Raw genomic sequence first — 15390 nt, 5'->3', positions numbered from 1 at the left:
GCAGCATATAACAATTTTACACGTAGCAGTCTGTCTCTCTTTAAACTAGGAACAGATTTTATTCCCTTGGATTTGCCCCATTTGGATCTGCCTCATCCCAAGGGGTCAACCAAAAAGCTCACACATGCCCAATAGCATCTTAAATTCCAGTTTTAAAGAAACCCAACAACTCTGGAGGTTCTTTGAACTGTTTTTCAGCCAATAGGACTATCTGAGGTATGAATGAAAAGAGTATGCACGGTTAACATCATACAATAATTCTGGGCTTTTTGTACAGTGAGTTTCTCCCATGCATTGTGAATTTTTTTGAATAATAAGTATTTTGTATGTGGAATATCATACTTGTGTGATAGCCAGCAGGGTGTGAACACTTATATCAGGCATAGGCAAACTTGGCCCCCCAGATGTTTTGGGACTACAACTCCCATCATCCCTAGCTAACAGGACCAGTGGTCAGGGATGGTGGAAATTGTAGTCTCAAACAATCTGGAGGGCTGACTTTGCCTATGCCTGGCTGATATGAGCATCTTGTACGGTATTTTGATTTTTGAGATCTAGAACCCATATTGTAGGAGTAGGAGTGTTTTTCAGCCTGAGGGTGGTATTCCTGCATCAGTAACCTTCCATGGACCACATGTCCATCAGCGATGGGCAGGGCCAGAGGCAGAAAGTGGGAGTGACTAAATGTGAGTGGTTTCTTTGTCCCATGTAGCTGCAACCTGAGACCTGCGTAGCACCTAGTATAGCGGGGGGTTGCCAGTCTTTTGGGGTCTGTGGGGCACGTTGCTAAACCAGAGAAACTGCCATAGGAACCACAAATACCACAACCAAACACACAGTGCAACCGATTCTGTTGGCTATAATAGAATGCTTCTTTCAAGTCCCCATTTCAGCAGAGGGAAGAAGGGGAGGAGAGACCCTTGCAGGCACAAGGGAAGGTCTCTGTGGGCGTGAGATCCCTGTAGTACAGTCTAATCCAATTAAGCCTGCCATCTCCTCCTCCACTCTTATCTCAAGACTCTGACTAAAAGCAGACTTTGTGGCCTTGGTATCAAGACAGTTTCCTCTCCTTTCACCATTTAGTTCGCCATCCCGTCTGATGAAGGGTTTGGTGAATTCAAAAGCCTGGTCACTTCTTTTGTGATGTTTTGGCTGGTCCTAATAAAGAAATATTGCCCAGCTGTGGGTTTTGAAATTATAATGCATGGAAACCAAAACTGTGGAGCAGAGCTTTGAAATGAAATTGTGCTTATGATCTTTCTCGGCGGTGACCTAGAAATAATTTCTCCTGACTTGCGGAGATGAAATGTTATGGACATCTTGTCCTTGTGAGTGGCAGGGCTGCAACTGCTAAAATTCCCAGGCCTCTGAGAAATAAATGAATATATAACCACTGCAAAAGTCTAGACAAAATTGTTTTAGTTACCAGTAAACATCCATTTATCTCCACAGTTGGTTCAGGAGAAATTAATTTTAATTTAATTAACTCTATGCATAAAATATTATGAATTTCAAAAATAATTCTGTTGACAGTAGACTGTATCCAACAAAGTCATGGTCAGAGTACGTAGATGCACTGAAATTAATTAACCTGAGTTAGGCCTGGGAGTCTTGTCCATTAGGTTTACTGGGTTTACTCTGAGTAGGATTAGCATTTAATACAACCCATCACTATATATTATGAATAATGCAATGATTCAGTAAATAATTCTGCATCTGTCTCAAAAGTAACAAAGTTTTCCCTGGAAGTGAATTCTATTTATTTATTTTTTGCTGAATTACCCCAAATCTAACGTTTTCAGCAGTCTCATCTTTTTACTTGCTGTGCCTCTTTAAGCACAAAGCCAAGAGTAGACATTTTCGCCTTGACCCAAAGCAATGTAAGTCACATCACCCTGGATGTGGGTCCAACAAACTGCACAACTCAAAGGGGCTTGGGCTGTCTTGAACAACACCTGCTCAGGCTACATAGCAAACTTCTTCTGAAAGCATGAGGAATTTCAGAAGCAGCTTGTAATGTAGCCTATGGGTGTGCCATTCAAAAAGGGAAAACCTGGAAAACACCAATTACAAGCATGTTAAATTTGCTTCGGTTACTAATACTAAGAGAGCAGCTTCAAATGTTCCACTTGCCACAATTGAAGTATCAATTCTTACTTCCATGGGGGGTTTTTTGCAGACCTTCTGCCGCAAGGACAAAGTCATTATCTTCTTAAGTCTGCTTTGGGTTTCTGCTCATTTCTTGACTGCATTCACGATCCCTTTCCATCTTGAGTGCTACCAATGAGGACACAGAGAGTTTTTCATGCTTTCTTCCTCCTCATAAACGGCAAAGGCATTTTCTACACAAGAAACCTTGCCATTCTCTCTCTGCACACTGCTAAGCTGCTTAAATCCCACAAAAGTGAACTGTGGCACAGCAGCTGGCATCAAGAAGTAGGGCTGGAGACAGCCAAGTTCCAATATCCACCAAGCAAGGGTACTCATTGGCTGAGCTTGTTTCAGTCCCTCCCTCTCAGCGTAACTACCTCATTTATTTATTTAATATCAAGGTTTACACCCTGCCCTTCAGTCAAATTATTAGGCCATCTTAAAATGAAATATTACCATGAAATATTAAAACTGAAATTGAAAAACAGTAAATCCATAAAAGCTACATTTAAAAAAATAAAATACAAACCAGAGTAATAGGGAAAGGAAAAATAAAAGCGTAAAAGCCTGGGGAAACCATAAGGTTGGGGAGAGCATTCCACATCCAGGATGCCAGCACTGGAGAAAAATAATAATAATCCATTTGCTGGGTACCTCAGGCTGGAGAAAAGAGTCTCCAAGCAGGCATACGTGGAGAATCTAGTCCTAAGCCATAAAGGTCTCGCAGGGTAGTCTTGAGGATGAAAAGTACTGGGAGAAATATATATGCCCCCATGAATTCCTTCAAGGAACGACAGAATAAGAAGGAAACAAATTCTACAACCCCACCAAACAAGATCCTCAGCTCTCTCCCTATACTTTTTTATTCCCTTTGATTCCTCTTGCAGTTCACTGTCCACTGATGTTATCCCCCAGCCACTGGCCTTCTGAGTTGCTTGCCTCTAACCTAAGGTTACCAGATGTCCCCGTTTCCCGGGGACAGCCCCCAGATTTACAAATCAGTCCCCATACAAAATCCATTGAAGTTGAAAAGTGTCCCCTGATTCATTGAAAAAAATCTGGTAACCTTACTCTAACCCCACCTCACTGCTTCTGGGAAACCTCTCATTGGCTGGTAGTACTTGTCCCCGAGTGTCTCTTTGCCTGGTAGTGCTAGTTTCTGAGTGCAGAATGACACCTCTTGTCTGCTCCTGCAAGACACATGCTGTTGACTGACCTTGCAGAGTGTGGTGTATAAATAAATAAAACACCCAGTGTATTAAATAAATGAGCAAGCAGCAAGCAAGCAGGGTCTTCTCTGATCCAGGCTCATATTGTGGTACTTCTATGCACTTCTATCACTCACAGTTGGCATTATGTAGAGCCTTGCTGGATTAGACCAAAGGCCTATGCAGTCCAGCATCCTGTTCTCACGGTGGCCGAGATGTTGCCTATGGGAAGCCCACAAGCAAGACTTTAATGCAACAGCAGCATTCTCCCCACTTACGATTCCCAGAAATTGGTATACAGAGACGCATTGCATCCAGTTGTGGAGGTAGAACATAGAGCCATCATAGCCTTTGATAGCTAGTAGACGCTGTGGGTTAAACCACAGAGCCTAGGGCTGATCAGAAGGTCGGCGGTTCACATCCCCGCGATGGGGTGAGCTCCCATTGCTCAGTCCCTGTTCCTGCCAACCTAGCAGTTCGAAAGCATGCAGTGCAAGTAGATAAATAGGTACCACTCCAGAGGGAAGGTAAATGGCGTTTCTGTGCGCTGCTCTGGTTCGCCAGAAGCGACTTAGTCATGCTGGCTACCTGACCCGGAAGCTGTATGCCAGCTCCCTTGGTCAGTAAAGCAAGATGAGTGCCGCAACCCCAGAGTTGTTCGCGACTGGACCTAATAGTCAGGGGTCCATTTACTTTTACCTAGACACTGATAGCCTTATCCTCTATGAATTTGTCTTCACACACACATAATAGTATCTTAACCTATTATTGTGGGTTTTTAAAAAAGTTTTCAATACTGCTGGTGCTGAAAGTAGTGACCAAAATAAAGTACATCCTCACCAGATGTTTCCACCATCACCTACCCAAGGTCTTAATTCTCCTTATTTCTCTTCCTGGGCATTGAATGGCACGCGAAGGAATCAGTTTTATCAGCAGGAACCATTCATATCTATTCTCTTTCCTTCAATTGTCACAAACTGCTTCTGTTGAGTTATTATGGCAGCTCATTCAAAACAAACACTACAACCGTTAATCCTGCAGGCAGTTAAAACTGCAATCTTCAAATGATAGGTTGCTCACTCTCCAGATGCTCCACACAGAAAAGAAATCATAGTAAGCTACACTTTTTGGGGGGGGGGGAATTCCCTCTGTAATCTTCTATAATGTAACAGCCCCTTCCTGCTCCCCCCAGCCAATGCCTGTGAAATCTGTGTTTTATGTGACTTAAATTAATGGAAAACTAATGCAGACAAAGATTTTTTGGCCTTAATTTGAGCCTGGACTTAGCAGGACACCCTTCAGTCCTGTCTACAATATAAACTTACATAGATTATATAACTTTAGCTGCCATTACATTCCAGGATTTGTTGCAGATCTCCAGTGTGGATCTTATTATTCATCGTATTTTTAAATGTCCTTTCTCTCATTTGGAAGCTTAGAGCAGCATACAATTAAAATAAATTCTGGTTGTAAATACATAATTAAAATACAGTCTGGTTATATTGAAAAAATCTGGACAAAGGTATTGCAGGAGATGGATAAGTCCATGCACACAGATATTCCCTGTGATCCCAGTTTATGTTTGCTTTCCTTGTTTCCTGACCCAGTAACACACATCTGAAATAGCTATGCAGTTGGTAGCTTCAAGACAGACCATAACAGAGAACGGGAAAGACACGAAACACTTGAATTTGGCATAAGAAACTATTATTTGTCTCTGTTTCTGAAAAGCTCGCACATCATCTAAAATGCAGTGTTTATAATGGTTCAAATGGAGGAGGTTTAGACCTAGTACATTGAGTGCAAGGGCATATGATAGTAACGGAGAGTGGCCAAAGCACCAGACAGTTAAACACACGTGCTAAAGACATTTGGGGAGAAAGACCATTTGAAGGTGTTTCCAAGCCAAGATGGATGAGCTGCAGTGCTTGGTCTTAGAGATATTGTTGGCATAATGGAAGTCTGGTGGAAGGGAGAGAACCAGTGGGGCATGTCTATCTCTGGATACAAATTCTGTAGGAAGAACAGGGAAAGGCATACTGGAGGTGGTGTCCTCAATTTCATTAATTTAATGCGCAACACTGGATCGTTTCTGCTACACTATTTCTGTTTTTGACTGCCATTCCTTTCCCTAGGCTAGTTGGGTGGTTCTTACTTGTGTTTCAGTAGTGAGTGCCTTTGGCTTTGAGGTTTGTAGTCTGTTGTGTCTGTTATCGCATCATATCAAGCTGTCTTTGCCACAATCCTTTTCCTTTTGCACTAAAAACTCCTGTCCTGATTCAGCAAGAGAGAAGCATGGATGTGGAGACAGTTGATGCTTGCAGGTTCCCTAGTAAATCAGTAGCCGAAGTGCAAGTACAGTGGTACCTCAGGTTACAGACACTTTAGGTCACAGACGCTTCAGGTTACAGACTCTGCTAACCCAGAAATAGTACCTCTTTTTATAGAAAAATAGTGCTGAATACCAGTACCGCCACACACATACATAGGAGACTGGCTAGAGGGGCAGTTAAAACCTTTGTATGACAAGGAAGTTAAAGGTGTGCTAAATGAGGAACATAAGGTTGCAGATAATTCTTTTTGATCCTCTTCACAGAAGATGTAGATCCTGTGTCTTAAACTTTCTCAAGAAGGGGATCTGAGGAACTGAGGCAAACAGAGGTGACAAAGTCAGGGTCAAGGAACCTGCAGCTGTCCAAATGTTTGGGTTCATTTTCCACAATCCCTAATCATTTGCAATGCTGGTTGTAGCTGATGGGAGCTGGAGTCCAGAAGCTTCAAGAGGACATACAGAGTTCTCATCTCTGTTTTAAAGTGCTGTGTTTGAATAAAAAGCAGTTTAGATCTAAAATAAACACTTTTTCATAATTGGTGTATGCTTTAACACGCCATATAAGTTTCCAGTCCAAATACCTTTATTATGTTTGGATCAGTACATTTCTAGGTCTCTACTCCAAGGTGTCAATCACTTGCATAACATGTAGCTATCATTCACCCTGCTCACAGCTTTCCTGATTTTCTGCATGGCAGGACAGACATATTGGCTGAACTGTATTCTGCCAGTTCCAAAGCAAGCAATTTAACTCTAGGCAGAGATAGCACATTATTTGGAAGACACAGCTTAAGATATATGACTGCTGCAATATAATGTTGGCTTTTAAAATCTCAAAATGAATAAATAGCGTTGTTCACTTTTCTATTCCTTTATGCTTTTGCTATTAGGAATAAATATTAGGGGCCGACCATTTACACAGACAGGTTTTGTGTGTCTAAAAAGATAATGTTCCCCGCAGAGCACTCAAATTGTATGGGTGTTCCCTTGATGTTAAAAGTGAGCAATAAATCTAGTGACAGGGACAGTTGCCATCTTAGCCCAGTTCATCCCATTTTTGGTAGCTTGGAGACAAAAGCCATCATTCAAAGAAATATACCAGCTCTTTGCCCAAGGACTTGTCCACACTCACTTGCCTTTTTATGAGGTGATCCACAAGCAATACCATTTCCTCTGTTTCCAATTCAGGTCATCCCATATAAGTAGCTGGAAGTGCACCTCCCCATGTACAAGGAAAGACAGATGTATTAGCAGACTTGGGGTAATCCTGAGGTTTACATGGGTACAAAAATCTTCAGAAAACAATCCTAAGGCATGGAAGAAACCTCAAAATGTCCAACAAGGACTCAGTGGCCACAAAATTCTGAATGATGGTGAAAAAAACAGACAACCAGTTGTCTGGAAATAAGAAAAGCAAAGGAAACATAGGCAGATGCCTTATACATCCGTCTAGCTCAGAACAGTATTGTTTATGTAGTGGCTCTCCGAGGTTTCATAACTTTATTTCTAGATGGGCTAGACTGTCTCACCTTCTTTTCTTTTTTTTGATAGCTCAGAGTTTTGCAACCTGTTCAGCGGCACCAATAAAGGCCTTCACAGGCACTAGGCTGGTGCCTCCCCAGCCTAGTGGACCAGCCTCCACTGATTCTAATTGGGGAGTAGGAGAAATAAAGGTTGGAAATGATGCAACAAACTAAGATTCTAGAATTCAGCAATAGCTATTCATTGTTTATAGTCATGTTTCAAAGGTATCTTCTCAGTTAACAATGTATACTAATAACTTGAGGGCCCCTCCGCTGCAGGGAGCCCTAATTCTTTGCACACTTCATATACCTATAAATCCACCACTACTCCCACTCCCTGCTGATGTGCGTGGCTGTTTCCTATGCACGTTCATGAGTCTGGAGTGGCCTCACCCACCACTGGCACCGCCTCCCAGAGGTTAGCTAGTACTGCACTGGAGAGAAAACCCTCACCTTTTTGTGAGGGTGATTAAGCCTCACAGGAGAAAGTCATTGTTAAGTTGTGGGTGAACATATCAGACGACACAGCGATTCTTCAAACAGCTCTTGTTTATTCACAGGCCAGAACAGAACTGAACAGCAAACAGCTCAGCCAGCCTGCTTTTATAGGCAGCCGGCTGTCAACATTGTAGCAACAACAACCCAGGGTTTCCCACCTAAAATAACTGATGTGGACCTGAGTGAAAACTATCTACACGATACTCCTGGTGGCCAGGGTGAGAACTTCAATACATAACAGTCATGGTAGTGATGGACAAATGGGATGGAGAACTATCCTCCCTCTGGGCTATGTTTCCTCCTTTGTGGACGAAGGCAAGTGTTTCTCAGCTTGTAGAACCATCTAACTTTCTCAGATCATACCTCAGTCCATTGACCCAGCTTGGCAGAAAGGTGGGGTATAAATACATTACATAAACAATAAATAAAACAAATAATCCTACTTGCCATATATCTGGTATTGCATATGATACTCTGCTTCTGGTAAGATAAAGGCCTACTAGTCAGACATTGGACTTATTTCAAATCCTGTCTGATACAACTACCTTATCTAACACTTACTTCACACATCTTTTCACAAATTCTTATCAGTATTAGCCAGCTTATTTTTAGGAGTCAACACACGCAGCAAAGTACCTTTAATATGTTCTCTTAAAATCTTCCCCTCAAAGTTCCCCTTTTCCTCTGCAGGTCAATTTGTACACAAAACTCCAAGCCATCAAACATAACACATACACACACACACACACACACACACACACATATCAAATAATGGAAACTGCTCTGGAAATTTCTATATTTCAGACATTGCAAGATCATGGAGGTTCTAGGTTTAAAAGGATATTTTCAAACATCACACAAGGAACTTGTGCTTCTGGTTGAACTTGTCCTTCTGGTTGACCTATGAGTATGATGGCATTAGCCCTGGTGTAGTGGCGACATGGAGTACCAGGACCACAGGAACAACCTGAAAGTAATAGACAAATGAAGTGTTTATTCAGTTCTCCAAACACACTGATAACTTATTTTTAACCTACCGGTAGTTTGATGCTTGGAATGCTTAGGATGCTAGAAGGCAAGCTATTCAGACATTGTTCCTGCAAATCAACTCACAAGGACATTGCTAGAGAATTTAGCTCCCTGCCGATTCAGAGGTAAGCATCAGTCCCCTACCCCCACTGCTCGTTCCTAACAGTGACCTACTTTGTATCTGCCATACTCAGCCCTTGTTGTTTGATGGGGGTGGGGAAGATAGATGTCAAGGAAATTGCAAGACACACATTCCCAGGCAGCTACTGGCAATTTTCTTTTTATTACCTTGAGCGCTCTTTTTGCAAAGAGGTTAGCGCTAACAGTTCATAAGGAAAGCATTGTCTCGACAACTAGTCTGTATCCTGTGTCAAGCCAACATCTTACAAACAGCTCAAATGGTCCATACATCAAGTGATGCAGAAACCCATTTGCAAGTCAGTGCGATCTCTTCACTTTTCACACTCTCTGTAGTCCAGAGCATAAACCTAAATCTCTCTAACTCTTGACACACCTGTTAATCTTTAATATGTTTGCTATTTTCAGCAAATGTTAGAATATTCATAATGCTGTTCTCGTCTTCAGGGGACTTCTAAGTTGGAAACGAGGAATTACCAATAAGGAATGGAGCTCAGTGGTAGAATATATGCTTTGTATCTCCTTTTCCCTTCTGTATTGTAGTTTCTCTGAAACATCCAGACTGGGCGGCTGTCAAAGGCAAAATACGAAGCTAGACTAATCATTGTTCTAGCCTAGGAAGGTTGTTCTTATTACAGGACGCATCTGACTGGAAACTCAGCAGCAGCAGTCGGCAAGGATGTAGCTGTATAGCATTTCATTTGAGCCAGGAAATTCAATCCTAAACATCTACTTGGAAATAAGCCCCACGTGAATTCAATTTAACTTGTATCCACACCATCCTTGGGACTAGCAGTGTGCTGTATTTTTGTGGGTGTGGAGGGGAGAATCATTTTAATGTGTTATATGTGGAACTGAGTTAAATGACTTCTCACGGAGGAATGGAGAGTTGACTCACCGTTTATAAGGCTTTTGTTCACATTGACACTATTATTATTCATAGCAACTGAGATATTAAAATTACTAAATCTGTTGCCAGGTTTTCCACTGAGCATCACAGCTGTCAGAGAGGGTTTTCATGCTCTATAGAACACATTCTATTGTGCAAAAAGATATTTGTAGCATTGTCCTCTAGCAGCTGCAGTAGGCAGCATATTCAGAAAAGCTAGACAACTTCAATATCAAAGGCTCCTACCCTGGAAAGTCTCCTACTTCTGTAGCTAGCAAAATATCTAATTGGAAAAATGCAGAATTATTTTTATTTGATTGTTCTGCTTCTCAAAAAAAAAAACCCCAAAACCAAACAAGTGTACAGTAATCAAGAACTACCTTTATTTTTAATGGAATGTTTTCTCAGCCATGTAAATGGAAAATAAAACAGGCCATTTATTAATTGTCCTTTACCTCCCCCCCCCCCGAACATTACTTTAAATCTTCAGGTGTAATTACTGCAATCAGTTCAGGAACATTTCAGAGAATCAGCTCAAGGGGGGGGGGGCAATCATTGAAGCAGTAAACATGCTGCGGCTTCTGATAAGAGCTCCACGGCTGTTTTCTACAGAGAAAAGACTTTGACGCTTGCCTCTGATAATTTTCTTCATCCTTTTGTTGGTTTCCTAGTACAGTGTGTACATTGTTGGGGTTCTTCTCCATTCCACCCTGTATCAGTGTAATGCTAGTGGCAAGGATAAAATTAGCCCCCGAAACTAAATAATAACAACCTATGTTTTTAAAAAGAGTTCTATGTGTTACCTATTGTGAAGAAAATGGTCTACAGTGATTGGAAAACAATTAATAAATTCACAGTAGGGCAATACATTCATTAGGACCTACTAAAATATTGCTTACTACTTTGTGGCATTTTACTTGGGTCATTTAAAATGTGTTGCCTTTATTTATTATTATCGTTCAAGATTATTTTATTAATTAAGAGAGCAGGCCTTTTCTGTAGTTTCTTGACTGTGGAATGTCTCCCCAATGCAGTTCACTTAGTGCTGTCTTTGTCATACAGTATTTCTGGTGCCAAGCAAAGACATTTCCCCAGACATTTGGACAGCACTGATTATCAGGCTTTTGGTGGTCTTGTGTAGATGGAGGAAGTATTTTGCACAGTCTTGGATTACTTTTTCTTTGAAGGAACATGGTTGGCATTTTGTGTTTGTGTTATTTTATTGAATTTGTTATGTATTTTAGTATTGCAAATAGTTTCTGGATGTGTAAAGCGCTATATAAATATAATAAACTAATTATTGTTGCAGCATTATGGACAAAGATCATTATGAACAAAGACGAACTGATTGTTATTTCGCTTAATTCTGGAGACACTTGTAAACCACAATGTTGGAAAATTAATCAGAGAAAGCCCTGCTCGATGGTACAGCTGATATGAGGTTCCCTACATGATAAAATGGAAAAATAAAAACTGTGCCAATTGCAAGACATTCAGCACAGATGAGTGTATTTCCTTTGCAAATCTTTTGTTGTTTAATTCTAGCCAAATACAGCCATGCTGTCCCTTGCCAGATGCCACTACTCTCATCTACTTGCTTTAGCAGTAATGCTATTTCCAGTGAAATCAAAGTATTAGAAAAATAAGTAAACTTCATTCTCTGAGTAATGAAGTGATAAAATGCATTCAGACTGAATGGATTCCAGTGACATAATTTCAGAAACATCTCTTTTCTAAATGGACCATTACAGCAATGTTAAGAGCCAGCAACGTTTTATATTTATATTTGTATTACTTTTTAAACTATATAAACAGTGATCAACCATTGGTGTTGTTGTTTTCAATCCATTAAAGATCATTCTAAGTCATTGTCTGTGCAGAGGATAGAGTGTGGGACAGCAATGTCCTGTGTGCCATGAGAAGTAAGGCTGCAATCCAAAGGACACCCCATTTAGGAGGCTGCCTGTTGCCTCTCTGCAATAATTACTGTTGGATAATTCAGTCACTGCCACTGGAGACAGCATGCAAAATACCACCCATGGAGAAGGGTGCTCCCTTGAATTGGAATTAGTCACTGTTCTGGGTTTTACATATTTTAAGGCAGATATTATATCCCCTGACAACATAAAATTATGGAATTTCCTAGGGAGCTTGAGTAAAATGTTTCTCCAATTTTAATATGGAAATAATCCCACAACTGTTTCAGCTATCAGTATAGGATTTTCCTTGTGCAATGGAACCGTCTTCCTTTTATCCTCCCGCCATCTATTCCTCCAACCCTCCAAAGCAGATATGGGAATGGTGTGAGGCATGCAGGGGAGGAGAGGGGGAAGTCACACTGCACTGGCGGGAATCTTTGTGATAGATTCCTGTGGCACAAAAATTTTGTTGAACATGGTCCCCACCTTCCCTTCTTACTCCCAGGCACTTCTTTGTGGGAGAATTTGGAACTGTAGGGCAGGGATAGGGAACCTGTGGCCCTCCAAATGGGACTATGACTCCCAGCATTCTTGACCATGCAGGCTGGGGCTAATGAGAGGTGGAGTCAACCGCATTCAAACCACCACAGGTTTCCTGTGCCTGCTGTAGGAGGAAATTTCACTACCTTGTCAGCAGAACCAGGACCTCATCTCCTCTTTCTTCTTCCGCCTCTCTCTCTAGGATAGGATGCCACTGGTGGATTGTGAACTTTGATTCTGTTCATCTGCCCTAAGTCAAGCATGGACTGGATGGCAGGTAATACCTGGTCTGTATTGACCACACCCGTAGGCATTCCATTTATTTATCTTCTGCACAAAAAAAGATTGAATAGAGCTCATGTCTGAAAATGAGTTTATTTTAACAAACCTGTATTTAAAATAGTTACCCCCCCTTTATTCTGGAACAATTTCTTCAGTAGAAATGGATGTGCATTGAGGATGGGAACTCTGAAATTCCAGCGAAATGTTAAGCACAGCTGAGCAAGAATAAAAACATTTTGCCATACGATTTTCTGCTGTCACAACTTGGCATCAAAAATGTCTCCACAGCAATAGACAATACATTTTTTCACACTTGCATAGTATCTGAACGGGGTTCATTTTTTGTCGACTGGCAACGTGTCAAAGAGAAAATAGCACAAGCATTTCTCTGCTCATAGTTTCTGAGGGGTTTAGAGCTGTGCAGCTTCCCCTGTGAGCTGTAAGATATATCCTTTGAGACAGTGCCATATGGGAAAAGAATGAAAAACTTCTGATGTTGTTATTGCAGAGTTGTATGAAACCAACAGCTGGGGATGAGGAAGAGAGACAGCTGTTTGTTATTCTGAAGCATTTGCTTTCCTTACCAAAGAGTTCAATGTTAGTTTTAATTTTACTTGTAAATAATCTCTGGCTTTCCTTTTCCATGGTTAAATCCTTGTTCTTATGTGAACGATAGATTTCAGAAATAAGGAAGTAACCAGTCTCTTCATGCCAAATGCAGTCAACAGACCCTACTTAAGATATAAATAGAACTAAACTAGGTGGGGCTTCTGGCCACCAGGACAACATTAAAACTCTCTAAGGGATTTTTTGTTGTGCTGATTTCAATTAACTAGCACAGTGATTCCCAAGTGAGGGGGGAAGGCCTCACGTTCCAAGTATTGTAAACAGAGCATACATATTCATCTAATGCATTTTTACATATGATAAACCAGAGACAGTGAACCTTTGGCCCTTCAGATGTTCATGGACTCCAGCCCCCATCAGCTTCAGCTATCATGGCCAGTGCTCAGGGAGGGTGAGAACTGTAGTCCCGCATGATTGTGATAAACCATGGCTTATCACAATGGGAGTGAGCCTTGGGGAGCCTAAGCGGAGAAGACTAGGAGCTGGTGCTTTTGTTTTTTTATTTACCAGAGCTCAATGATGTCCAAATCCTAAACTAATTAATTTTAAATACAGTTGTTGAAACAAGCCAGTTTCATAACCCATGGCATGAAGTTGGCTAGTTTCAAACAAAGCATAGCTGAGATTAAGGAGAGTTTGTGCCAAGCTATGGTGCCCTGCTCTGTTTTAGGGCTTACTGCTGGCAAGATATCTGTCTGCTAGGGCACAGCTGGGACCTCTGCTGTTCTGGAGTCCCTTTCCCCAGCAGTGTTCCTCTGCTAGCAAAGGGGCTTTTACTCACATCCTAACCCACTCAGGCATTAACATCTGGGTAGAAGTAGGACCACACTCTTAGACTGCAATCAGGGGGCCTGGCTTCATAGACTACAGTATAGTACTGTATAAACTTAACTTTTATATACACTGGGAAACCTAAAAGACTGTGTGTCTTGCTTTATTGTGATACTGTATTTGCTTTATTGTGGTGGTTTGGGACCAAACCCACAATATCTCTGAGGTATGTATGTATTGGTCCCAAGCTAAAAGGGGGTTTGTACACCAGTGCAGTAACAGGACAATAGCACCCAGTTTGGCTTGAGTGTTAGATGAAAACGGGGCCTCTGGAAGTATTGAGACTTCTTGGTGCTTATTGAATATCCCTGATGAGCACACATCCCTCTCCCTTCCTGTGAGCTGGGGAATGGCAAGGGTTCCAGCACACCTTACTGTTGGGCTCGTCTGCCAGTCAAACTTTTGAGGAAGCCTATGTTTGTAGCACAATTTATAACTTTAATCTCTTGGAATAAAGCTCAACAGACATCTAGAAGAAAAAGGAAGGTCTGGAGAAGAACACTTTTGACACAGTGTTATTAAAGAGAAAGATACTTATCTAAGAAAATTCCAGTTATTACCATTTACATTTAACAGGAAACATGCAAACAGTACTAATATAGTAATCTTGGGAAACTTTCAGTGAAGCAAGACATTCTTGAAAGCTCTATTGGAAAAAGCAATGAAAGCAAAATGAATATAAATGAATGTGACAGGCTATGCAAGGAGAATGCTCATTAGCATTTGTAAAGGTCAGGCCTGGTTCCCAACATGGATTAAAAGCACTATTCCTCAACTTAATCCTCAACAGGTAAAAGGAACTGAGACTTGCAGCGATATCCCTTTGGAAATATGTTACTGCATAAAACGTATTTGATTAGAATAAAAGGGCAGAATAAGTGTTTCCAGTCTCAGCTATATCATTTTCATTCAACTACCATCCAGCTGCGATCCCATCTATACAACTCTAAGACTGCAATTCTATGCATATTTTCCTGAGTGTACGCCCCATTGAACACAGTGGGACTTACTTATGAACGAACATGCATAGGAGTACACTATAAGCATAGTATTATATAACTTACTAGGTGCAGCAAGCAACATTTCATGTTTTGAAGTTCACCTGAACTGAATAATGATCACACGTTTCAGTATAAAAACACAGACAAAAAATATAATTTGAGTCGAAACAAAAAACTGGTTTCCAAAACCAGATTAAGCCACGCTGGGCAACTTGCAACATATACAAAAACATAATAAAACATGAAATGTTAAAAAAACAAAAAACTGGTTTCCAAAACCAGATTAAGGTGCACAAAAAGTCAGGAGTGTAACACAGTAACATCTAGCAACCCCAAGCAAAAGTGAGCTGCCAATAAGTTTTGTTTACTAGAACCGTTTTTGCCAGTACACTGTCAACCCAGCCCTGCTGTTGGGGAAAGAA

This window comes from Podarcis melisellensis, assembly GCF_964234715.1.
Source record: "Podarcis melisellensis genome assembly, chromosome: 4".
Lineage (NCBI taxonomy): Eukaryota > Metazoa > Chordata > Lepidosauria > Squamata > Lacertidae > Podarcis > Podarcis melisellensis.
Note: the sequence above shows the minus strand (reverse complement) of the source record.